This window comes from Pollachius pollachius (genome assembly GCF_949987615.1).
Source record: "Pollachius pollachius genome assembly, chromosome: 3".
NCBI classification, from domain to species: domain Eukaryota; kingdom Metazoa; phylum Chordata; class Actinopteri; order Gadiformes; family Gadidae; genus Pollachius; species Pollachius pollachius.
In genome coordinates, this window is record NC_136936.1 from 5,377,602 (window position 1) to 5,403,448 (window position 25,847).

A 25,847-nucleotide genomic window follows, 5' to 3' on the forward strand; every position below is an offset into this window, starting at 1 on the left:
GACCAGTAGGGAGGCAGCAGCACGTTTCCTCATCGACTTTCTCCTCCGTGGGAATGCCATTGTGTTCCTGGAATTTTTCCCATGTTGTTATTGGCTGGAAAGGGTTAGAAAGAAGTACAACATGTTCACATTCAAAGACTTGAGAGCTTTTACATGCACTTCAATAATCCTCCTTAAAGCTACCCATGGATCAGGCTAGCCAGCTAGTCGATGTGTTTTGGGGGAGTGGCTTTGGAGGGAGGCCTGAAGTGAGTGGTCTTTCGTTGGGATACGCTCAGAATCGTAATCTTACTCAAACTGGTTTCTCCAAATTGGCTATACCCTATAGCTTTAATACATGTTTAACTTTCTAGAGTTCTGCACGCTTGAGACTTACTGGGAACGACTCTTGCTCCACCATGAGGGAGACCGACTGATCCTGGTCGACCATCTCCTCCAACTCCTTTGGAAACCTGTAGCGGTGATACAGAAACAACATGTATTCAACACTTTGTTTTCTGCTGGTGTCTATATGTAGCATGCCCCCATATCATAGGTCCCTCACCTCGTGGAAGTGATCTTTGGTGTAGTAGTGGTGTCTCAGCAGCGCAGAGCAGCTCCACCTGTCAACCGGGTCCATCTGCAGACACGCCTGAAACAAAAAAAAGTATTTGAGTTTACTGTTCAGTCTGATGAATGGTACTTCAGCAGACATGTTTGGCTTCACGTGTCTGGCTAATGGGCCATTAAGTTAAGCCCCATTCAGCTTTTATTTGATGGTGGGCGAGCCAAATTGCATAATGGCTGTGATAATGTCTGACACCGACTCTGTGAAGGCTGCAGCTAGGAGCACCATGCCTACCTCCACTAGCAGAGCCAGCAGGAGGTCAGAGAGGCCGTACTTCTCCATCAGGTCGGTGGGGGGGAGCCCCACTGGCAGGGCCCCAACTCTCGGGTGAATTTCACATTATTGAAATATTGCTGCTCCTGGATGGCAGTCAGAGGTCCTGGTGGGCGATAACAAAGACACATTAGAGTCCGTCATAAAGTGTTGTTAACATGAACTTAGATGATGCTTGATCGTCATGTATCTTTTAGTATTGATAAGGAATGACTAAACATGTCCTGTTGTTGCTCTCACTAAAAGAGGCTTCATCTTAGGTTACACTTCACCCTTATGACTTTTTGGTGAATAGTTCAAAGAATAAACTGGTGAGGAGTACTGACCCACTTTGGTTATAATCGTCTTGATATGTTCCAGGAACTTGTTGCCTGTCGGGACGGGAAAGTAGTTTCCCGTGGCCATGAACACCAAGGTGCACCCAACGGCCCACACATCAACAGGCCTAGACGTTGAAGAAGAAGCAGACCAAACCTAATGTAGTTAGAGCTGTAGCGCTGCAATGCTGAGACAGAGGTGTGCCATAGTGTCCGTCCATGCCTCCAGTTGAAGGTACCCACTTGTTGTACTCCAGAGGACTGACGACTCCCGAGTGCGAGACCAGCAGGTTATCCGGCTTGATGTCTCGGTGCATTATCTGGTGGAGCAAACGTCATGTGGAAGACAAGCATTAGAACACTTTTATAAAGGAGGCAAGCTGTACAGTTTGAACGTCTGAAGTAGAAATAAAACAAATAAAGCCACAGGCGGCCAAAGGGAAATAGATGCAAAAAAATTAATAATGGTATCATTATTATTATAATTATAATTATCGTTATTATTATTAACAAAATATAATAAATTTACGCTATTTGAACTTCAGCCTCTCCAGACCGCAGCCAGAAACTTGAACTTTCTTTTTCACCTCGTCAAAAACGCTCTGGTCGAGGAGCTCAAAGACGGCATACATGCGCTCGCTGTGAAGGAACGCTGTCAGCAGTCGGACGACATTGTCGTGCTTCAACACCTGTTGACCAGAGAAAAAATCATCAAGATTTATTTGACTTGTTCATACGCTGTAGTTGGAGAACACTCCCACGAGGTGGAGCTAAAGGTCCTTACCGACTGCGGCGCGAGTTCCCGCTGAAAGATGTGGTGCGTTTCAACCAAGGTAGAGAACTTTTTCAAGGCGAAGAAGTTCCCTGAATGAAGGCTTCTACATTTTAGTACTTCTACAAATCCACCACTGCCAAGATGCCCCAAAACTTCGTAGTTTTCCTTATCCGATATCCTAGAAATGATAGTGATCTGGACAGGGAAGAGGAGTTTGCCATTGTATTTATTGTTACAAATGTAAAGCAACTCTGATGATTGATAGGTCAACTTGCTACTGTTCATGCCACAGCCTATGTAATGTAATGAAAGTTAAAAATTAATAGAAGCAAAACTTCCCAAATATAAGTGTAATCATTTGTTTTTGTAAAAAAATTATAATAAATAATTATTAATAATAATAATAATAATAATAATAATAATAATAATAATAATAATAATCATAAATAAAGTAGGCCTACAAATAATTTGACAAATACATTTATAAAAAAACAAGCGTTAGTAAAATAAATCTGTTACTTACGATCAGGTTGCTGTAGGCGTAAATCTGCGCTCTCTCACTGAACCCACAAGTGGCCATTGCCGGAAGTGCATGAAGGAATTTGACTTCAACTCGAGCTCCAACCTACACTTTAAACTTGGTATATCGTTAATAGAACGAAACTGCCTTCCAAGCCCGGTCCTAGAACGGCGGTCCCAAAACGTTATATGGTCTCAAATCCCGAGTAACCAGATTCTTCGGTAATACTCCAAAAGTTTAACATTTATAAAAGCAAAATATCCAAAAAAATCAAATTGACTAAGTTAAGTTAGGAAACTTTAAAAAATAGTAATAATATTTTTAAATAATTTGTATTAATTGTATTTATATTAAAATTAATTAGTAATTAAGATATCAATATAAAAAATGTAGCCTTTAATAAAAAAAAGTGTTACTTGTGGTCACCATAGGCGCAACTCTGCATTCTCTCACGCCTACCTACGCTTCGAAATTGGTATAGCGTTAATAGATCAAAACTGCCATCCATGCGAGTCATAGGACTGCGGTTTGGATGTTCATTTCAACCATTGGAGCAGCTTTGTTCACCCAGAAGCACTCATCGGCATAATGAGCCGATGAGCAGAAGCGCTCATAGGCACGATGTGCACTCTTGGGTGAACCATGCCGGGGGAACAGGGACTGCAGTCCTTAACAGCAGCCTGCTCCATTGTAGCATCTGACAGGTAGTCAAGTCGCGGTCTGCCTTACAAAAATGTCTGACACTCTTTCGACTCGCAGTGGATAATGTCATTTTTTAGGATAGTTTGGGCATTGTAATCAATGCGGTGATTGTATTTAAAACAGCAGACGAAAGGCCCTACTTTTCTTTACACTAAGTTGGCTATTTTTGATTTGCAGGTTAACTTAAAAGGATCATTCAATAAAAGGTAGTGGGCAAAAGAGCCTTCAATTGTGAACTACCGTGGGCACTACACATTCTACATAAAAGTGAAACAGAGGACGTAGGCCTAACATAAAAAACCGATCGGCATTTAAACCGAAACTAGAATAAATGACAGACATCCATTTTGTTTTTGCAGAACCCAACTTGCCATACGTGAGGTTTACAGGTTTGATCAACCAGGGGGCGCTGCCCCTATCGGTATATTGACCTGACGTCCTGTCCTAGATATATCTATAGCCTATTTGATAACGCAGAACTTGTGATTTTTTTGTATTATTATTTTTTTCTGTCATTTGAAATGAAGACCACAACCAATATTTCATAAAATATTGGTTGCGGTCTAACTCTGTGGTTTGGAAGCCTTCATGGGCCCTCTCGTACCCCAGGCAAAGAAGGATAGGTTTCACGCTTCAGCTCACCACCATTTATCTGCCATTGTGAAGGTATATAAACATGAATTATTTATTTATTTCGTTTCATCTATAGGCCTAATGCTATTATTATTGTTGTTGTTAAAACCAACTATAAATATAAGGCCTACTACTGAATTACTACAGTGAATATTTCAATAAAAGCTTTTTCTCACTCTGAGGATCTGGAAACTTCATACTCTGGCTGATTAATTCATATTCTGTGTTCGAGGAGCTCGAAGACTGCATGCATGAGCTCGCTGTGGAGGAACGCTGTCCCCCCCCCCCCCCCCCCCCCCCCCCCCCCTAAAATGACCTTGATGTCTAAATTCTCGCGCACGGTTTTGTAAACCGTTCCCTCGGATTCCGAAACCGTGCGCACGGTTTTCCCAATCCGTACGCACGGATTTGATTTGTTCTACACATCAGGGATTCCCAAAGAGCAATGTGACGGCGACCGCGCATCTGATTCAGACCGGCATTATGAATGACTGAATGTGGTGTTTATCTTGTCACATTTGACTGGAGGTTGATATAGAGAGTTATATCTTACCTAATATGCATACATTGCTATGCAGGCAGATATTACAAATTCATAAAATAATCCAATGAAATGGTTCCCTGCAATCTATATTCTTGTTCAACCGCTGTGATGAATTTCAAGTGTTTTTAATGGGGCCATTTTTGATAATTAGATGTTAAAGTAATCCCCAATATCATGTACTATAGGCATGACTCATAAACAATCAAATCTAATCTTTTTTCTTTACAATCCACCATATTCTAGTGCTGATTTTCAAGTTGTTGTAATAATAACAATTGTAATAATTAGATGTTAACGAAATCCCCAATACTGATATTGCAAATGTTGCCAATTCACCAAAAACAGGGCTGGTTGTAAGTGTTTGGGTTCAGTATCAAGTCAAGTCTTGAGCCGCAAATCCAAGTCATGTCTCAATTCTGAAGGACACGGATTATGATCTGCACCATTTCTGTCGTCTGATCTGGCTTAGTGTTCTCCATATTGTCTACAGGCAAAGCAGCAAGCTCGGCAATCCATGTGAAATAAGATATTAAAAGTTTATTAATATAAAAAGCATGTATACAGTTTGTTCAACGGAAGATCACGTGAGGAGTCCGTACAGTTGTCTTCAGGGCTAACCGTTAGCAGAATAGAAAAGTAGCCACACTGTTAAAATGAGAATAAAAGATAACAATTAATAGTGGCCTAATTAGTAAAAGTGAGTGGCACATATGGCAGTTTCTGATACAAAAGTAGAGAATATTCAAACAAGGACATTGATAATTGACATGATGATTGACGGTGCAACTATGAAAAAGAATAACAGATAAATGAAAGCAGACATTGACACATTTGCAACCCAGCAACTTAACTTAAACTTAAAAAACCCGGTTAGAATGACTACGGTGTTGACTTCATGGCCATGAATGTATTGCTAAATATCTAGAAATATTCCAAGCTATGCAATAGTTCCATCAAGGGGTGACATAAAACAAAAGCAGTACATTGAATAATTTAATCCACAATAATAAATAACAAACCTCCTGGCCTATGACGTGAAAGATCAACCGGACAGTTTACAACAACAATGCATTGCAATTTTTTTTCGTTCTATCACCCGCTCCAAGAATGTCAATTGTCCAATGGCATGGCAGAAAGTGCTCAAGGCTTCGCACAATCCCTGGCCCTTGATTGGTTGGACCAGCGGCAGGTGAACAAGGCACCGCAGTATCACTTGACACACTGGCGCATGTGCAGGCCGCCCATGATTTGACCACGCCCGAGGGTTGGGAGAACCAGAGAGAAGGTGGCATCCAGAAGAAGGAGGCTGGCCGCTCATTGCCAGAGACCCCGGGAGCACCCAGCCAGCAGGCTGGTGCTGTGGGAACCCACACACGGGCGTCGATCACGAGGGCATCCCCACTCCAACATAGGTGGACGTAGGCCTACTAAGGAAAGTTGTAGCAGCAGAAAACGCAGCCGAACTAGCCAGCTGCATGCAGGATCAAGAAGATTGGAAACACCGCTGGAAGAGTCGTCGCAGGACGGTCTAGAGAGAGGAGCTTCGGCCTTGATGTGTCGGTGCATTATCTCTAAATGTAGACCTCAACAAGCCCCAGACTTTGCCGATGGTTCCCCAGAGTGCTTCTGTTATGTCCTTCCAAAGTTCCCCTAAATGTTCCCAAGTAGGGAGACAGCAGCACTTTTCCTCATCTACTTTCTCCACCGCGAGACTGTTATTGTTTTCCTGGATTTTTTCCCATGTCGTAATTTGCGGGAACGACTCTTGCTCCACCATGAGGGCGACAGACTGATCCTGGTCGACCATCTCCTGCAGCTCCTTGGGAAACCTCTCGTGGAAATGATCTTGGGTGTAGTATGGGTGTCTCAGCAGCGCAGGGCAGCCCCACCTGTCCACCGGGTCCATCTTCAGACACATCTCCACTAGCTGAGCCAGCAGGAGGTCGGAGAGGCCGTACTTCTCCATCAGGTCGGTGGGGGGGAGCCCCACAGGCAGGGCCCCAAACTCTTGGGCGTAATATTGCTGCTCCTGGATGGCAGTCAGAGGTCCCACTTTGGTTATAACCATCTTGATTTGTTTCGGGGTTATTTCGCCTTTCAGGAAGTAGTTTCCCGTGGCCATGAACACCAAGGTGCACCCAACGGCCCACACATCAGCAGGCTTGTTGTAGTCCATCAACAGCATCTCTGGTGCACGGAAACACAGCGTGCCAGCATCCCGTGTGAGCGGTACGGCAGCATTGTTGGACGCATGGTCGGACGCATGGTTGGACGCATGGTTGGAAGCATGGTTGGACGCACGGCTGGAGCCAAAGTCGGCCAACTTGAGGACTCCCGAGCGCGAGACCAGGAGGTTATCTGGCTTGATGTCTCGATGCATTATATTGTGGCTGTGGATGAAGTCCACTGCTCTGAGGATCTGGAAACTGTATTTCTTGATTGTCAGACTCTCCAGACCGCAGTCTTTCATCTCCACCTCGTCAACAATGCTGTGGTCGAGGAGCTCAAAGATGGCATGCATGCGCCCCCCGTGGAGGAACGCAGTCAGCAGTCGGATGACATTGTCGTGCTTCAACACCGACAGACACGCGATTTCCCGCTGAAAGATGAGGTGCGTTTCTTCCGTGGAAAAAAAACTTTTCATGGCAAAGACGTTCCCTGAATGAAGGCTTTTACATCTTCGTACTTCTCCAAATCCACCACTGCCAAGATGCTCCAAAACTTCGTAGTTTTCCATATCCGATATCCTAGAAATTATAGTAATCTGGACAGGGAAGAGGAGTTTGCCATTGTATTTATTGTTACAAATGTAAAGCAACTCTGATGATTGATAGGTCTACTTGCTACTGTTCATGCTACAGCCTAAAAAGTAAACCTACAAAATAACATTGTGAAGGTTTTATAAAATCAGAAAAACTAACTTTTTTATATTTCCTATTGGATGCTAGAAAAAACCTATATATGGTCTATATTCCCCGGTAACCAGGTCTTCGGTTTTACTCCTCTATGTAATGAAAGTTTAAAATTGATAGAAGCAAAACTTCCCAAATATAACTGTAATCATTTGTTATTTGTAAAAAAATAAATAATAATAATTAATAATAATAATAATAATAATAATAATAATAATAATAATAATAATAATAATAATCATAAATAAAGTAGGCCTACAAATAATTTGACAAATACATTTATAAAAAAACAAGCGTTAGTAAAAGAAATCTGTTACTTACAATCAGGCTGCTATAGGCGTAAATCTGCGTTCTCTCACTGAACCCACAAGTGGCCGTTGCCGGAAGTGCATGAAGGGATTTGACTTCAACTCGAGCTCCAAGATACACTTTAAACTTGGTATATCGTTAATAGAACAAAACTGCCTTCCAAGCCCGTTCCTAGAACGGCGGTCCCAAAACATTATATGGTCTCAAATCCCGGGTAACCAGATTCTTTGGCAATACTCCAAAAGTTTAACATTTATAGAAGCAAAATATCCAAAAAATCAAATTGACTAAGTTAAGTTAAGAAACTTTAAAAAATAGTAATAATATTTTTAAAATATTTTTTATTATTTATTTATTTTTATTTTATTTTTATTTTTTTATATTAAAATAAAATATAAATTAAGATGTCAACATAAAAAATGTAGGCTTTAATAAAAAATAATTTAAAAAAGTGTTACTTGTGGTCACCATTCATGCAAATCTGCGTTCTCTCACGCCTACCTACGCTTGGAAATTGGTATAGCGTTAATAGAACAAAACTGCCATCCAAGTCGAGTCATAGAACTGCGGTTTGGATGTTCATTTCAACCATTGGAGCAGCTTTGTTCACCCAGAAGCACTCATCGGCATGATGAGCCGATGAGTAGAAGCGCTCATAGACACGATGTGCACTCTTGGGTGAACCATGCCGGGGGAACAGGGACTGCCGTCCTTAACAGCAGCCTGCTCCATTGTAGCATCTGACAGGTAGTCAAGTCGCGGTCTGCCTTACAAAAATGGCTGTCACTTTCGACTCGCAGTGGATAATGTCATTTTTTAGGATAGTTTGGGCATGGATATGTGTTTTGATAACATTTCTAGCGAGAAACGTGTACTTTATTTTCATAATCTTTGTTCAGTGAATGTTAACGACTTTTAGTTCGTTAGTTAGATTAACGTTTTCGAGCAGAGCTATGGCGGTGGCTACGGAAGCAGCCGCCTCCGCTCTAACCACCCAGCAAGCCTGTTGGAACCGAGAGGCGTCCCTTCTCCTCATGTGCAGTCTCGGTCCCACTCACAGCTCACACTTGGCGTGTCAGCCCAGCACGGCGGGGATTTGGATGTCTATTACAACCGTAGTACCCGAGAATGGATACGGAACGCCACCAGAGCAGGCTTGGTTGACCCAGAAGCACTCATGGGCACAATGAGGGCTCCTGGGCCTCACTGAACGGGCGTTTGGGATGATGAAGACTCGTTCGCGGTCCATTTTCGCGGAGTTCCCCTGAAGTGAGTCACGCATATGCTGCGGAGGTTGTTGCGTGTTTTGTCCATTGGCAATGACAGAGGAGAAGCTGTGCTGAAAAAGCGTCAGCCAACACGTAAAGGGACACACTGTCAGGAGCTGTCTCATGTCCAGAGGTTGTGCTACCTGTGGAGCACGACTATATGTTATTATACAAGTGCCATTGTAGTACAGCCTGCCCTTTCTTTTAGGGTCCTATATCCCGATTATTTTTCTTTTAAATAGGCTGTGTTAAGTAGGTATAGTAAAGTATGTTTTTGTGCAGTAGTTAATCAATACGTTTGATGGTTATAGGTAGTTCATGAATTATTAGCCTATATAGGAACAATGAATAACGAGTGTTTTTTTCGATTGATATCCCTTTTTAATCAAGCTTGGTACTGGTTAGCCTACTTGTAATCGCTGCGGTGTATGTGTTTAAAAACAGCAGACGATAGGCCCTACTTTTTTTTACACTAAGTAGGCTATTTTTGATTTGCAGGTTAACCTAAAAGGATCATTCAATAAAAGGTAGTCGGCTAAAGAGCCTTCTATTGTGAACTACCGTCGGCACTATACATTCTACATAAAAGTGCTACAGAGGACGTAGGCCTAACATAAAAAAAACCAATGGGCATTTAAACCGAAACTAGAATAAATGACAGACATCCATTTTGTTATTGCAGAACCAAACTTGCCATACGTGAGGTTTACAGGTTTGATCAACCAGGGGGCCCCGCCCCTATCGGTATATTGACCTGACGTCCTGTCCTAGATATATCTATAGCCTATTTGATTACGCAGAACTTATGATTTTTGTTTTATTTATTTTTTCTGTCATTTGAAATGAAGTGAAAACTAATTGTGTGACTTATTATTTTCATAAAATACTGGTTGTGGTCTAACTCTGTGGTTTGGTAGCCTTCATGGGCCCTCTCGTACCCCAGGCAAAGAAGGATAGGTTTCACGCTTCAGCTCACCACCATTTATCTGCCATTGTGAAGGTATATAAACATGAATTATTTATTTATTTCGTTTAATCTATAGGCCTAATGCTATTATTATTGTTGTTGTTAAAACCAACTATAAATATAAGGCCTACTACTGAATTACTACAGTGATTATTTCAATAAAAGCTTTTTCTCACTCTGAGGATCTGGAAACTTCATACTCTGGCTGATTAATTCATATTCTGTGTTCGAGGAGCTCGAAGACTGCATGCATGAGCTCGCTGTGGAGGAGCGCGCGCACGGATTTGATTTGTTCTACACATCAGGGATTCCCAAATAGCAATGTGACGGCGACCGCGCATCTGATTCAGACCGGCATTATGAATGACTGAATGTGGTGTTTATCTTGTCACATTTGACTGGAGGTTGATATAGAGAGTTATATCTTACCTAATATGCATGCATTGCTATGCAGGCAGATATTACAAAATCATAAAATAGTCAAATGAAATGGTTCCCTACAAACTATATTCTTGTTCAACCGCTGTGATGAATTTCAAGTGTTTTTAATGGGGCCATTTTTGATAATTAGATGTTAAAGTAATCCCCAATATCATGTACTATAGGCATGACTCATAAAAAATCTAATCTAACTTTTTTACAAACCACCATATTCTAGTGCTGATTTTCAAGTTGTTTTACTGCAAACAATTGTAATAATTAGATGTTAACGAAATCCCCAATACTGATATTGCAAATGTTACCAATTAACCAAAAACAGGGCTGGTTGTAAGTGTTTGGGTTCAGTATCAAGTCAAGTCTTGAGCCGCAAATCCAAGTCATGTCTCTATTCTGAAGGACACGGATTATGATCTGCACCATTTCTGATGATTGACGGTGCTACTATGAAAAAGAATAACAGATAAATGAAAGCAGACATTGACACATTTGCAACCCAGCAACTTAACTTAAACTTAAAAAACCCGGTTAGAATGACTACGGTGTCGACTTCATGGCCATGAATGTATTGCTAAAAATCTAGAAATATTCCAAGCTATGCAATAGTGCCATCAAGGGGTGACATAAAACAAAAGCAGGACATTGAATAATTTAATCCACAATAATAAATAAGAAACCTCCTGGCCTATGACGTGAAAGATCAACCGGACAGTTTACAACCACAATGCATTGCAATTGTTTTTTCGTTCTATCACCCGCTCCAAGAATGTCAATTGTCCAATGGCATGGCAGAACGTGCTCAAGGCTTCGCACAATCCCTGGCCCTTGATTGGTTGGACCAGCGGCAGGTGAACAAGGCACCGCAGTGTCTCTCAACACACAGGCGCACGCGCAGGCCGCCCATTTGACCACGCCGGCATCCAGAAGAAGGAGGCTGGCCGCTCATCCCCAGAGACCCCGGGAGCACCCGTTCAGCAGGCTGGTGCTGTGGGAACCCACACACGGGCGTCGATCCCGAGGGCGTCCCCACACCAACATACGTGGACGTACTGAGGAAATATGTAGCAGCAGGAAACACCGGCGATCTAGCCAGCTGCATGGAGGATCAAGAAGATTGGAAACACCGCTGGAGGAGTCCTCCCAGGACGGCCTAGAGAGATGAGCTTCGAGCTTGATGTCTCAGTGAATTATCTGGCGGAGAAAATCACATGTTTCGGCAGGTTTGGACGACATTTTTAAATCCTCATGTCACTACAAACAAAGAAGTATAAATAATAGCCACAAGAATCAAGTGAAATAAAAAAACAATGAGTTTATAATAATAAATAACCGGCCTGGCACTCACCTCTCAAGACATCAACAAGCAGAGACTTTGCCGATGGTTCTCCAGAGTGCGTCCGTTATGTCCTTCCGAAGTTCCCGTAAATGTATCCCTATAAAATATCAATCAAATATGAATGGAAGTTGAATCTCTTGACTGTCAATCACTGAAGATATCCTCCTTAAAGCTACCCATGGATTAGGCTAGCGAGCTAGTCGATGTGTTTTGGGGGAGTGGCTTTGGAGGGAGGCCTGAAGTGAGTGGTCTTTCGGTGGGATACGTTCAGAATCGTTATCTTACTCAAACTGCTTTCTCCAAATTGGCTATACCCTATAGCTTTAATACATGTTTAACTTTCTAGAGTTCACACTAACATGTATTATATTACTACTGTTACAACAATTATAATTACACACACACACACGCCCTTTTTTTGACCTCTTAAGCAGTGGCGGTTCTACGTCCAGTGGGCCAATCTCTCAAAATTCGGAAATAACGTCACACCGGGTAAACATTCTTCCGGCGAAGTCATTTCAGCTGTTGCCGTCAACAGGATGCAAAAAAAAAAAAAATGCAGCGTTTCTTCGCCACTGGTGGGTTTCCAAGGATATTATTTGAAGATGTGCACAAGATTGTGGAGTCACACTCACCAACACCACAGTCCAGGCTGAGAAAGGGGTAAAAGTTCTTTGTGGAGGAGTTCATACACAATTATCAAGGTAAGTTGTCTAAGGTGTGTTGTTGTCAGTAGGCTACTCAATAGCCTTGCTGATTCATGTTCGGAATGACAAGCAAACCATATACGATCCATATAAATCGTCTGAAATATTGTCTGTGTGTGAAATGATCATATTTGTTATGTGTAGACTATAATATTATGAATATAATTAGCCATGGTGGCTATGAAGTCTCCGTGTGTAGCGTTAGCATTTTAGCATTAGGTTAGCCAAGGATAGGTTCAGCTAGTTATTTGCTGACCCGTTTTTGTCCGATCAGTGACATATTATTAACATTATGTATATGCTCAGTGTCAAATGTAGTTGATTGAAAGGTGGTGGTGAGAGGTAGATGCATCCGCTCGATGAGGAGCCCCACAGACTACAGGTTTCTGCTGAGTTAGGGCTCGTTGGCCCAAGTCTGTTTGTTTTGATAGTCTGTCTGGACTAACAGTTGCAGTTGCACTTTTCCTCTTCTTCTGAAGTTCAGATCATTTTCATTGTTCTTTCTTGCAAACAGTACAGTAGCGTGCTTAAGACTTGGCCCACCTAGCTTGCTGCAATGTTGTGGCTGTACAGACCTATGTTTTTTTCTTCCTCTTCATTAAGGCACAAGCCGTAAATAAAGGAAATTTGTTCAGTGCATTAAAAGGACAAACATCTAGGCTAGTTCGTGTTTTAACATTGCTAAAACAACAGATGTAATGGTGGCCCAAGAGTTTTGCACGGAACTGTACATGGCTTTTCTGCCGTTGCAGACTCCTTGCCAGTTTCCAATGGCCTTATATCAAGGTCCTACCTACTAAGTTCAGTAACCCAATTCTTATTGTGTTCACAGATCACCCTGGAGGCTGTTGGACAACTTGCTCTCTCAGAACACAGCTGTAGCTGTGCTGCGGGCAAAGGCTTCTGTAGCCATGTAAGCGCTCTGCTCTTCCAGACAGCGCATTATGTGCAGCTGGGCCTTCACGCAGTTCCACCTTCCCTGGCCTGTACCACTCAACCACAGATGTGGCATCGACCTAGAACACAGGTGTGCTGTTGTGTCCTCTGTTCACATCATACACTTCAGTATTTGTCTAGAGTATATGAGCATTTCCTGTATGACTCAATTTTTGTTGTTCGTTTCAGGGAATCCATCCAGAGGCTGTGAGTGACCTTGTGGTGAAAAAACCCAAGTCGGTGGGAAAGACTGGAGTCAAGTCCACACTCTACAGAGCGTATGCTGGTAAGACATTAGTTTTCCAATTTGCACTAAACTTGCTCATTATGACGAGATGCATATTAGAATATATCTGTTATCATCACTACAATATGAAAAACAGGGCCATTTTTATTTAATGTTTCCTCTAGGGCCCCTACCAGAACCACACATCTTGGCGTCTGGAGCAAAGCTGAGTGAGATTCACCCTCGCCCTTTGATGTCCCACATCCTAGAGGGAATATCCAGCTTGGAGTTGGTACCATCTCAGTTTGGACCTGTGCCTCGTGGTTGCACTCTGTCTTACCAGTGTCCACCTTTAACCCCAGATTTGCCAGTCATTGATTTCCCCCCACTCCCCCTGCCTGGATTTTCATTTAGCTCTAATTTGGGCTTTGTTCCAAATCTCCATCAAGCACTACACTTGGAGTCACTAAAGGTTTCCTCAACTACAGCTGACGAAATTGAAATGGGCACCAGAGAGCAATCTAAATGTGCAGCTTGGGTACAAATGCGTCGGTCAAGGGTTACTGCAAGCAGATTCCGTGAGGTATGCTATGTGCGAGGGGAAACATCAGGGAAAACATTAGCAACCAGAATAATCAGAGGCACAAAACAAACGCATGCTATGTGGCGAGGCCTGGAATTAGAAGCAAGTATTCTGAAAATATATACTGAATCGACCAACGTAATCGTCCTGCCTTGTGGATTTGTGGTACATCCGGAGGCACCACATCTAGGAGCCAGTCCTGACGGAAAAGTGTTTGATGAAACAGAGACCTACCCATAAGGCCTGGTGGAAGTTAAAAGCACCTCAGCGGAAAATGTTGCCACTGTCCCTTACATAAAAATCACTAACGGTCAGGCCAAACTTAAAGAAAGCCACAAATACTATTGGCAGGTTCTAGGCCAGCTTGCAGTTACCGGTCTACATTGGTGTGATTTTGTGATAGATACAGCAGAAGACTTGATTATACAGAGGATTTGGCGTGATGATGAATTCATAGCATCCATGAAGGAGAGACTAGACTTGTATTACCACAATGTGTATATGGCTGTATACCTTCCTCATGTGAACATCAATAATTGTCATTCTTAAAATCAATTCATATTTAATGACTTATCACATAAACTGACAGTTGTTATTTATTGTTGCTGATATTTGTTTATATTTATTTGTTTATATTTGTCTCTTGTCTCTACCAGTCTAATTTGATAAATTCTGATTCTGATCTCATTTCAGTCTCCCTCTTTTCTTCTAAATCAGTCAAGTATGTGTGTCCTGTTCTATTGTAATTAGGTCTACAGAAACGGATTTAGCTTTTTGAACATTCTTTACACAAATTATGATGATTTGCAGAGGATGTAAAAACTGTTTGTGTGGTCAGAACAATTGTAGACATATATTGATGTCAGGAAATAATGACAAAATTCAGCACACTTAAAGTTTGATTAGTTTATTTGATGCAACAATTATGAATGAGGCCTAATCCACTCACTCCTCAGAAAACATTGGCCCCTGGTAATATTCCATGACGCAGCAGTTATGCCAGATCTGGTTGACGCTTCCAGACAGACTGAGTGGCACAACACTATCCCAGATGTGGTATTCCTAGACCCGACGGATGACCCTCTCCACTAGAATTCTGAGCTGTGCAGTTGCTTGCGTTTTGTCACAGTCACTTTTGCTTAACTGCGCTCCCCTTTTGAATGGTGGAATTACAAGGGAAGCACCAACGCTGGACAGCAGATCATCAATGGTAAATCCCTTGTCCACCATGACTTCATCGCCAGGCTCAGTTTACTAGCTAAATTCAATACAATACAAATATAAAGTAAAAACAAGTGTTATCTGTACAATTTTGGTGTGACAGCGCCCCCCACTTGTCATAAAAGAATGGTGCCCCGGGCGGCTGCCCGGTTTGCCCGTGCCTAAAACCGCCACTGCTCTTAAGTCTTGCTGCTGTCTATATGCAGTGTGCACCCATATCATAGGTGTTGTGTTTTCAGTGTTATTATGTGCTGTTCCTGTTATTCCACCACACCACCAGAGGGCGCACTTACCTAGTTTTATACAGATACTGTAGTGTGATGTAGGGTAAAAGAAGAAGACAGTGATACACGTGAACTTACAGTGCCCGTCTCGTTCTTGATATTAGCAAGTACAAGTCTAGTATAGAACAATAGGTCACTCAACTCTCATGGAAATGATCTTGGGTGTAGTAGGGGTGTCTCAGCAGCGCACAGCAGCTCCACCTGTCCACCGGGTCCATCTGCAGACATGCCTGATTTAACCGATTTAAAATAGCAAGTATTTGAGTGAATTGTTGAATTACCATTCAGCAGACATATTTGGCTTCACGTGGCTAATGGGCCATTAAATTAAGCCCCATTCAGCTTTTATTTGATGGTGGGCGAGCCAAATTGCATAATGGCTGTGATAATGTCTGACACCGACTCTGTGAAGGCTGCAGCTAGGAGCACCATGCCTACCTCCACTAGCAGAGCCAGCAGGAGGTCAGAGAGGCCGTACTTCTCCATCAGGTCGGTGGGGGGGAGCCCCACAGGCAGGGCCCCAACTCTCGGGTGAATTTCACATTATTGAAATATTGCTGCTCCTGGATGGCAGTCAGAGGTCCTGGTGGGCGATAGCAAAGACACATTAGAGTCCGTCATAAAGTGTTGTTAACATGAACTTAGATGATGCTTGATCGTCATGTATCTTTTAGTATTGATAAGGAATGACTAAACATGTCCTGTTGTTTCTCTCACTAAAAGAGGCTTCATCTTAGGTTACACTTCACCCTTATGACTTTTTGGTGAATTGTTCAAACAATAAACTGGTGAGGAGTTGTGACCCACTTTGGTTATAATCGTCTTGATATGTTCCAGGAATATTTTGACTTTCAGGAAGTAGTTTCCCGTGGCCATGAACACCAAGGTGCACCCAACGGCCCACACATCAACAGGCCTAGACGTCGAAGAAGAAGCAGACCAAACGTAATGTAGTTAGAGCTGTAGCGCTGCAATGCTGAGACAGAGGTGTGCCATAGAGTCTGTCCATGCCTCCAGTGGAAGGTACCTACTTGTTGTACTCCGGGTCCATCACCAGCATCCCTGGTGCACTGAACCACATCGTGCCCGCATCCCGTGTGGGATGTACGGCAGCGTGGTTGGACGCGCAGGCGGAGCCAAAGTCGGCCAACTTGACGACTTTGGTAGTCTAGCCTAAAAATAACATCCGGCTTGATGTCTCGGTGCATTATCTGGTGGAGCAAATATGATGTGGAGGACGAAACAAATAGCCGCAGGCATCCAAAGAGACACAGATGCAAAATAATCATAAATGATGGCATCATTATTATCACTATTATAATAATCGTTATTATCAACAAAATAAAATACATTTATTAGAATAATGTGATAGATAAATATTCACATTGTGGCTGTGGATGAAGTCCACTGCTCTGAGGATCTGGAAACTGTATTTCTTGGATCGTCAGACTCTCCAGACCGCAGCCTTTCATCTTCATTTTCATCTTCAGCTCCAGCTCGTCCAAAAGGCTGTGTTGGAGGAGCTCGAAGACAGCATGCATAAGCCCGCTGTGGAGGAACGCTGTCAGCAGTCGGACGACATTGTCGTGCTTCAACACCTTTTGACCAGAGAAAAAAATCATAATTTATTTGGCTTGTTCATGCGCTGTATTTGGGAAACACTATAGATCTAAAGGTCCTTACCGACAGTGGCGCGAGTTCCCCCTGAAAGATGAGGCGCGTTTCTTCCGTGGGAAGAAAACATTTCATGGCGAAGAAGTTCCCTGAATGAAGACCTCTACATTGTAGTACCTCTCCAAATACACCACTTCCAAGATACTTCAAAACTTCGAAGTTTTCCATATCCGATATCCAAGAAGTTAGAATAGGCCTAAGCTGGACAGGGAAGAGGAGTTTGACATTTTATGTAGCCCATTGTTACAAATGGAAAGCAACTCCGATGTTTGATAGGTCTACTTGTCATTTTAATACTACTGTATTAAGGTAGTCTAGCCTAAAAAGTAACCCTAAAAAATAACATGTTTGGTGAAGGTTTTATAAAATCTGACAAAATAACTTTTTATGTATGTTAGGCCTACGTTAGCAAGGCCTATATGGTCAATCCCCGGAAACCAGATTTACTGTTATCAGTGGCGGTTCTAGGATTTTTCTGAAACAGGGGCCATTAAGGGGCCATAAGTTACATTCAGGGGCCAAGTACAGGGTACATCCAAGCACACAAATAATTTATTCAGTACGCAAATACATTTGGCAGTCATACCTTTATCAAACGCGCAAATAAAAAATTATCACCCAGTTAAGTTCTTAATGGTTTTCTAATTTATTTATACTGTGCATAAAGGATACAATGCATAAAACTCATTAAATGCAATACATCACACACAAACACACACACACACACACAGCGAATTACCAAATACAATACAATTTACTCTGTGGACATATTTTTACCTCCCAGCTTAAACATCTCTCTCTCTCTCTCTCTCTCTCTCTCTCTCTCTCTCTCTCTCTCATATTTTCATATTTTCATTCAGTCACACATACACACACATCAGCCCCTGTGGCCCCGCCCCTAGAACCGCCCCTGAAAGTTATACTCCGGTGTGGGTACCAGATTGACTTGGCTGCCAGATCGACTCGGGGTCCTGCGCTTACAGATGACGTATTGACACTTGACGTATCGACACAAGCCAACGGACAAAACCCGGAAGGGTTGTTTATAAACGGGGCTCAATCATGGACATAAAAAGAAGGCTCAATCCGTTTTGGTTTTGATTTCATTGAACGCAGCCCGTTCTTTCGCACAAACAAAGCCATTGGAAACACGTCTAAAAGCACTGATGAATGCATATGTAACCCAGTTCCTGTTAGGGACTCTTATTCTGAAGGAGGAGAACAGAAGTGTCTGCGTGTGGGTCGCTGTTTTGACTCTGTGTTGGGAGCGCTGGAAATAAAGAGGATCGCCCCGTTCAGTGAATGGAGTTAACCGATTCTTCTTTTATATATTACCCAAGTATAGGCAACAATAAAACGCTCGATTGCACATATATTTTTGTTTTCACATATGTTAAAGTAATTTTCACCTACAAAACTAATCCTATATTGATGAAAGCCCCCCCCCCCCCCTAACGTTTATCAGCTCACGTTAGCCGTCAATCTAAAGCCACAAATATTATCTGATCAATCTTTGTACATTAGATTATTATTCATAGATTAGAAAACAAAAGGAGATCGTTAATACTAGGGAATAACATGGGAATGAATGAAACGCGCATGCGCATTCAAAGGACAGCGTTTACAGGAAGTGCGTCACTATTGGCATCTAGGACCCTGAGTCGATCTGGCAGTCGAGTCAATCCGGTACCCACACCGGTAATTAATGAAAGTTTAAAGTGTATGGAAGCAAAATATCCCAAAACATGAACATTTATTTGTTTAGTATAATACCAATTTTGCTAATCTATTCATCAAACGGACACTATTGCAAAAAAAATAAATAATAATCTCACGCAAAGTGGCTTAAACAAGCCTAAAGGTTTCACATTTCTCAACGTGAGATCTCCAACCTACACTTCAAAATTGGTATATCGTAGATGGAACAAAACTGCCATCCAATTCAGGTCCTAAGAATGCGGAAAATTCAGATGTCTAGGTTCTCTTAAATAGGGTTTAATTCAACAACACACAGGGGTTGGGTCTTCTGCAAAACCGCTCAAGCGCACAGCCCAACTCCGTACTCGTAAGGACGTGTATGATTAACAACAACTCAGTCAAACTAATCTGAACTTTATAAACGAATAACCTGGCTATGAACACCTTACAGCCTCTCATAGCCTGACGGTTTTAAATGATTGAGATTTATTTATTTATTTTGGCTCTAAACAACATCACCTACAACAAATCACTCCCTCAAACAGATACGTTTCAGAAGCAGGCTATAAAACATGTTACGATTAAAACTATTGTTTAAACATAGGCTATGCAATAAACTGTCCTTAGGCCTCAGCCTACACCACACGATTGACACCAACATCATCATATTGCAGCATAGCCTGCCTGATGCCTGAACATAGACATTCATTTAACTCTATCCAAAACACAGGACAACGATATGATCAACAGACTTCATCGAAATGTATTAGACAATTTATCTGATATGTATCAATTCAGCAATATTAGTTCAGGCTAGCACATGACTGAGTATACTTACACACTGACACCCACACACACTCTATTGCCCTCGGACATTCGGACGGGAATCGTAGCTGTTGCTGTCTGGCTCTCTGCTCTTAGAGCAGACCTTCTTGCACCAACGGGCCCTGGCCGGGGAGACGGGTGAAGTGTAGACGGATGAAGTCATTGAAGAAAAGATAAATGAAGAGATTGGACAAGGTGTAAGATGAAGTGATCAGGTAGAGGCTGATGGGACCGAGGAAGAGGAGGCAGCAGAGGTTGTGAAGGGAAAATCTACTGTTAGCAAAAAAAAAGCCAGTGAGGAAGACAGACAGAAGTTCTTAGCCTCACCAGCAGCCAACAAAAAGCATTACATTGCTGATAAAATCATCAGTTTTTTGTTTAGTTTTGCTCCTCGGCCCGGCTCCACATTAGCCAGAAAGAGGCACATCAATGTTTTTTTTTACAAGAAATGCACAAAGCACACAAGGGCAATTAGGCAGAATGTCGGACAAAGGAGAAGGCTTGCTTGTCTCCTCCTTCCACATGTACGGAGGATTAGACATTTTGGTAATAGACAGGGCCAAAAAAAAAACAACAGCTGGGTATCAGTCAAGGGATTCATTTACGATGACGCGCAGAGGGAGCGCTATTTCAAAGGGAGGTCATGAAGTAAAAATGGCGAGTACGATGACCCTTGCAGAGAGTCCGTATTGTAAGGATTTAGAGCCAGTTTCTAGACAAAGATACAAACAATTAATTAGTGAATATGTTGGGCGTGACCCGTACCTTATGAAGATGAGTGAGTTTTCGGTAGAACATAAGGATTTGTCGACAATCGAGGCTGTAGACATCACTAACTATCTGGTCCTTTAGACATCATACCATACCAAACGGCAGGCATATAAAAGTGTGGAGTAATAAAAAGAAATTGTGGTCCACAACCTCGGTACCAAAAGGCTCCACAAAGGTTATCGTTTGGTCTTCCTAAGTTTTCTTTTTAGGAGGCCACTCTCTTTAGTGATCTGTTTATCAATGACTCTCCGTCCCCAGGCACAAGATATGTAATGGGACATCGCCTTGGGGTGCAACACCAATCAGAAAATGTACAGTATGGTGATGCTTGTAGTTGGACCATGTCTGTGCTTGGGCTAGTAAATTAGAGGGCCTCTCAATAAGAACTTTGAAACAGTCAACTATCACAACAACTCTACGTCCAAATGTCTGATTCCCATTGGCATTGTAGCTTGAAATACATGTCGCTCTGGCCACTCAATTGGAAATTTTAACCTTTCATGAATTGTGTCAATTACTTTATGCCAAACTCTAGAAGCAGTGGGCAGGGAGATCTTGAACCTGAAATCTTTCAGCGGGAGATTTAGTCTCAGCCTCAGCAAAACTAAAACAAACTGTTCTACAACTGACAACACAGACATAGGGCCACAGGGGATGTAGGGCTCGCACAGCTCAAAAATCTGAATTAAAACTAAGAAGTTGGGGAGCCCCTTGCTGAACTTTGTCTTGTCTTCAAAGGACTCCTGGTTGAACTGTATGTCCAGTGCCTTGGTCCGAAGAGCTCCCAGCTCTGTTGTGTTCTGTCTCAGAACATCCTCCATCTTCTTGGTGTCATCCATCGTTTGCTACGTCTGGCATCCGGCATCTGCATAGCCTGCAATATAGCCGTGGGGAGCATAGTTAGTTAATTCATGAATATGAATTATGTGAATTGTTGCGAAGTATGAGTTGTTGTTGACAACCTTTTTACAAACATGCAAGTTCTCTGGTCCAATGATACAGGCTGTCCACAATAACTCTTTACAATTTAAAAAATGTATTACAAAAGCAGAGGTATGTTAATTAGATGTATGAGATATGTATTCAGTGGTTATCAAAGGTTTTTATCACATTGTACTTGTGTGTTTCTATGAGTATTGTGGTTTATTGAAACGTGGTTTGTCTTCCTGATAATGGACACCTCGTCGGGCATTATCCCTTACATAATATGCCTCTCCCCTGTTGTTTTCAATGGAGTTGTCCGAGCGGATGTCCGAGTATAGTTGAGGGCGTTGCTTAGCAACAGGTCAATTTAGGGGAATCTGTCTTGGTTTATGGCCGTTAAAAATTACTGGATGAGGCAGCATCACGAATATACCAAATGACGGATGACTCCGGTTCAATCCACGCTCCCAGGATTGGTGGCAACTCGTTAAAAACAACTGGACTGACAGAGAGTGGTTAACTCACCAACCAAGTTTCGGGTTGCAATTTGTTTGTGGAGGCTAGCGACTAACCTGGAACACAGGTCCATCTCCCACCTCTTTGGTGTTGATTTATCCACATGCTGTGTCATCGCCCAGGAAGTTATATCAGCCATGAATACCATCTTGAAACCACTGAACCAAAAAAAACACCCACTGCCTTTGTTAGTATGTATATTATCTTCATAGCACCACATTCTAAAAAAATACACCAAAATGTTGAGTTGAGTGTAAGCCAAGACCTTTATTAGGTTCTAAAATGAAGGCAAGAAAACACACAAAAAAAGATCTTCCTTGTTTGTAACTGCATACTTTTTGTTGTAAACTATAAGTTCCTGAGTTTTGTTTAGAGATTCTTGAAAAAAGTGTAAAAAAAAATAAAAATCCATTGAAATATTCATGTTTTCTTTGTGCAAACTTTGCTTTAACCACAACAACTAACAGCCAACCCACAGTCAGACAACAGAACCACCTCAACAAACAGCCAATCAACAGTCAGGCAAGCAATTAACGAACACGTATATTAACGTTTACAATAACATATTAATTATTATATAATATACTTATATAATATAATAATTATATTATGTAAGTATTTAACTAACATTGAAGAACAGAAGGAGGTAGACTTTATATGTCATAAAAATGCTGACTCGTTGAATTGGTGTAAAATGTAAGACACAGGTGGTGTGTCAGTTTCTTCATCATCTGCTCCTACTGCGGGTGGCTGCATGGGTGGCAGGATCATAGGCTGTGGTGCTAGGGGCCTAGGGGGCTGAGGAGTGGACCAGATGCTGGTTGGGGTTGACCTCATTGGAGCTGTCGGAATCCAACTGGGATTGGGATGCATTGGAATAGTAAAAAAAAAAACATCTGCAGTTCAACTTTCTGACCACTTGAGGCTCCCCTACACCTATAATAGCCGGTTGAACACGCGCTGAATGACTGGATTTTATTTATAAAAATGGGTGCGTTATGGATCCTAGCATTCATTTAAAGTTTGGCGTTTTTGTACGTGAATGTTTGGAATCTATTCAGTTTTTATTGGTATCGCAAACAAAAGTTGTGGATAATAAAGTCAACATTGACTTAGCCTCCGATTGTTTTAAGTATGGATAGTCAGTAAGGTCACAGATGGATGTTATTCAGAGGTCATGTTTATTCATATTCGTTTTGTAAAGATTTATGGATAATAATATAAATAAAATAGTAAAATAGACCAGAGTCTTGATTAACAATGACTGCATACTATACTGCATTATTGAATTACATTTACATTTAGGGCATTTAGCAGACGCTTTTATCCAAAGCGACTTACAGAATAAAACCTAACCTGCATTAAAATCAATTCGATTAAATAAAATAAATATCCTCAAGACCAATAATATTTTATCATCATTTACTAATCTTAACCATAGCCAGGCAACAATAAAAATATACTAATAATTATAATATAACATATTATAATTATTGTATAATTATTTTATTGTATTATAAAATTCGCTTCTGTACAACTATTCTACATTTTATTAAGACATCTTTTCTTAGCTTTCCTTTGACACCCAGTCTACAACTATGACCATCCAATAATCTTGCTTTGAAAACCTATGGGATTCCTCTAAATACCTCAAATGTGTTAAGAAAGGTTGATTTAATGAATAGGCCTCTAACTGTACGGTTCTGATATACAGGCATTATATATATGATCATACTGCATTCTATGTATGGACTTTGGACTGTCTGATTCCTCAGAACTCTATGCACTTTAAAAATGGACTTATATGATGATCAACTGCATTCTGTGTCTTATGTATTTTTTATTTAAGCACTGACATAAGGAAAAGCACTTTTTAATGATTGCACCACTGATAAGATGTTAAACTGCATTTCGTTGTACTTGTTGTCCTTACTTGTGCAATGACAATAAAGTTGAATCTGAATATATATATATAGTTATTGTATAGTTATATATATATATATATATATATATATATATTTCATATATGTGTATGTATATATATATTGTTGTATATTTATGGAAAGTTCTCAATGTATTAGACATCAACTTAATAGTAAATTCAGCAATGCCGTTGTATTTGAGATCCTCTGCGTAGTTTGTCCTTGCGCAGGCCTTCAGAGGTGATCTGGGTTATAAACGGTCCTCCCCAGTCCGCTTTGCTGCCCCCAGCAGCAGTTTGTTCTAATGGTTTCCCTCAAATGGACCCGCAGCCTTTGCATTGCAATGAAGGAAGTCTTGGGCCGTCAGGCAGTTTCGCCCAGGTGAGGTATAGTCATATGGCCCATTAGGCTCATTCATTTAGAGACATTTGAATTGGTATGCACCAAAGTGGAGGCCGATCTCATTGGGATTGTTGACCAGGAAATATAATAAAGTCCCCAGTACATCAGCTGAGAGTATCGTGTCCTCCAAAAAGGGATTTAAGTACTATTTTGTCATTTAGGAGACGCCTTTAACCAAAGCGCCTTATAGGCAGACTCATGTTATCAAGGAGCAGGTAGGGTTAAGCTTTTTTCTCCAGGGGGCCTACAGCTGTCGACCTTGGAGATCGAACCCAGTACCTTTCAGCTCGGTGTGGACGACCCTGGCCACTCGCTACACTAACCTGCCCCTTTAACGATCATTAAGAGCGGTGCCCGTGAGGGCAGAAGGACTTTGAGAGTTCCTACTAAATTCATCACATCTGCGTACAATGTAATTCAAGATCCAAGTAAATGTCTTGCATGACTAAATGAGCTGTAGGTTAAAGGTTGAAATCCCCGCCTTTCATGCCACCGCAATATATTTATGACCTTTATCAAGACGCTCCTGCCGACACATACATGCCCCCACCCGCCCAGCAGAACACCTCCAGACCTGGGCCTGGACTAATCTTGACATACCAAATTACAGGTGTTCACTCAGGTAGCACAAAGCAAAGTGTGTCGAAGTGAGCGTGATTTGTCAAAAGAAGGATCATTGGTTTCTGGGTTTCTGTTGACCCAAAGCCACCGGGTCGCTGTTTCCCTCCCACATACCATCTTATCAGAGCCAATCCCTTTATTGACCATCATCCCCTAGCCCCGCCCCTTTTACTGCCAGCACCATGAGCTGCTGTCAGGGATAAGGTAATTAGCTTATCGTAAACACATGATTTATAAAAGCTGTATGTAATGCGAGCATCTCGGTGGTTGCAGCCCTGCTTTGATTTCTCCTGAAGCGAGTGTGTCGGTTTGATGTGTGCCGGGGCCACCTCACACAATACTTCTCAGAAGGGTTCCTGGTAATCATGCTTCCTTGACCTGGTTCCAGGATGGATTTCCTTGGCTTGGCGGCCTTCAACAATGTCCCCTGCAGCAATGTCAACAAGAAGATACCCAATCATTTTTTCTTTGTGTGTCTATCATGGCACTGTAAAGAAAGTGGAAACAGACAGAGAAAGAGGGAGGGAGAAGAAGAGAGGAGTTAAAGAGAGGGAGGGAGAAGAAGGGAGGAGTTAAAGAGAGGGAGGGAGAAGGGGAGAAGAGTTAGAGAGAGGGAGGGAGAATAAGATAAGAGTTAGAGAGAGGGAGGGAGAAGAAGATAAGAGTTAGAGAGAGGGAGGGAGAAGGAGAGATGAGATAGAGATAAGAAGGGAGAAGGAGAGAAGAGTTAGAGAGAGGGAGGGAGAAGGAGAGAAGAGTTAGAGAGTTCGAGGGAGAAGGAGAGATGAGATAGAGAAAGGGAGGGAGGGAGAAAGAGAGAAGAGTTAGAGAGTTCGAGGGAGAAGGAGAGATGAGATAGAGAAAGGGAGGGAGGGAGAAAGAGAGAAGAGTTAGAGAGAAGGAGGGAGATTAAAATAATAGTTACATTGAGGGAGG

The 25,847-nt window shown here is 41.9% G+C and overlaps 1 long non-coding RNA gene across 1 annotated transcript; it reads left to right on the forward strand.

The window, feature by feature from the left end:
* Positions 1-12,066: 12,066 nt before the first annotated feature.
* Positions 12,067-14,701, forward strand: LOC307073617. The gene is made up of 4 exons (XR_013811739.1): positions 12,067-12,305; positions 13,141-13,335; positions 13,434-13,530; positions 13,656-14,701. It is a non-coding gene; the product is annotated as an uncharacterized lncRNA (long non-coding RNA).
* The last annotated feature ends 11,146 nt before the right edge of the window (positions 14,702-25,847 follow it).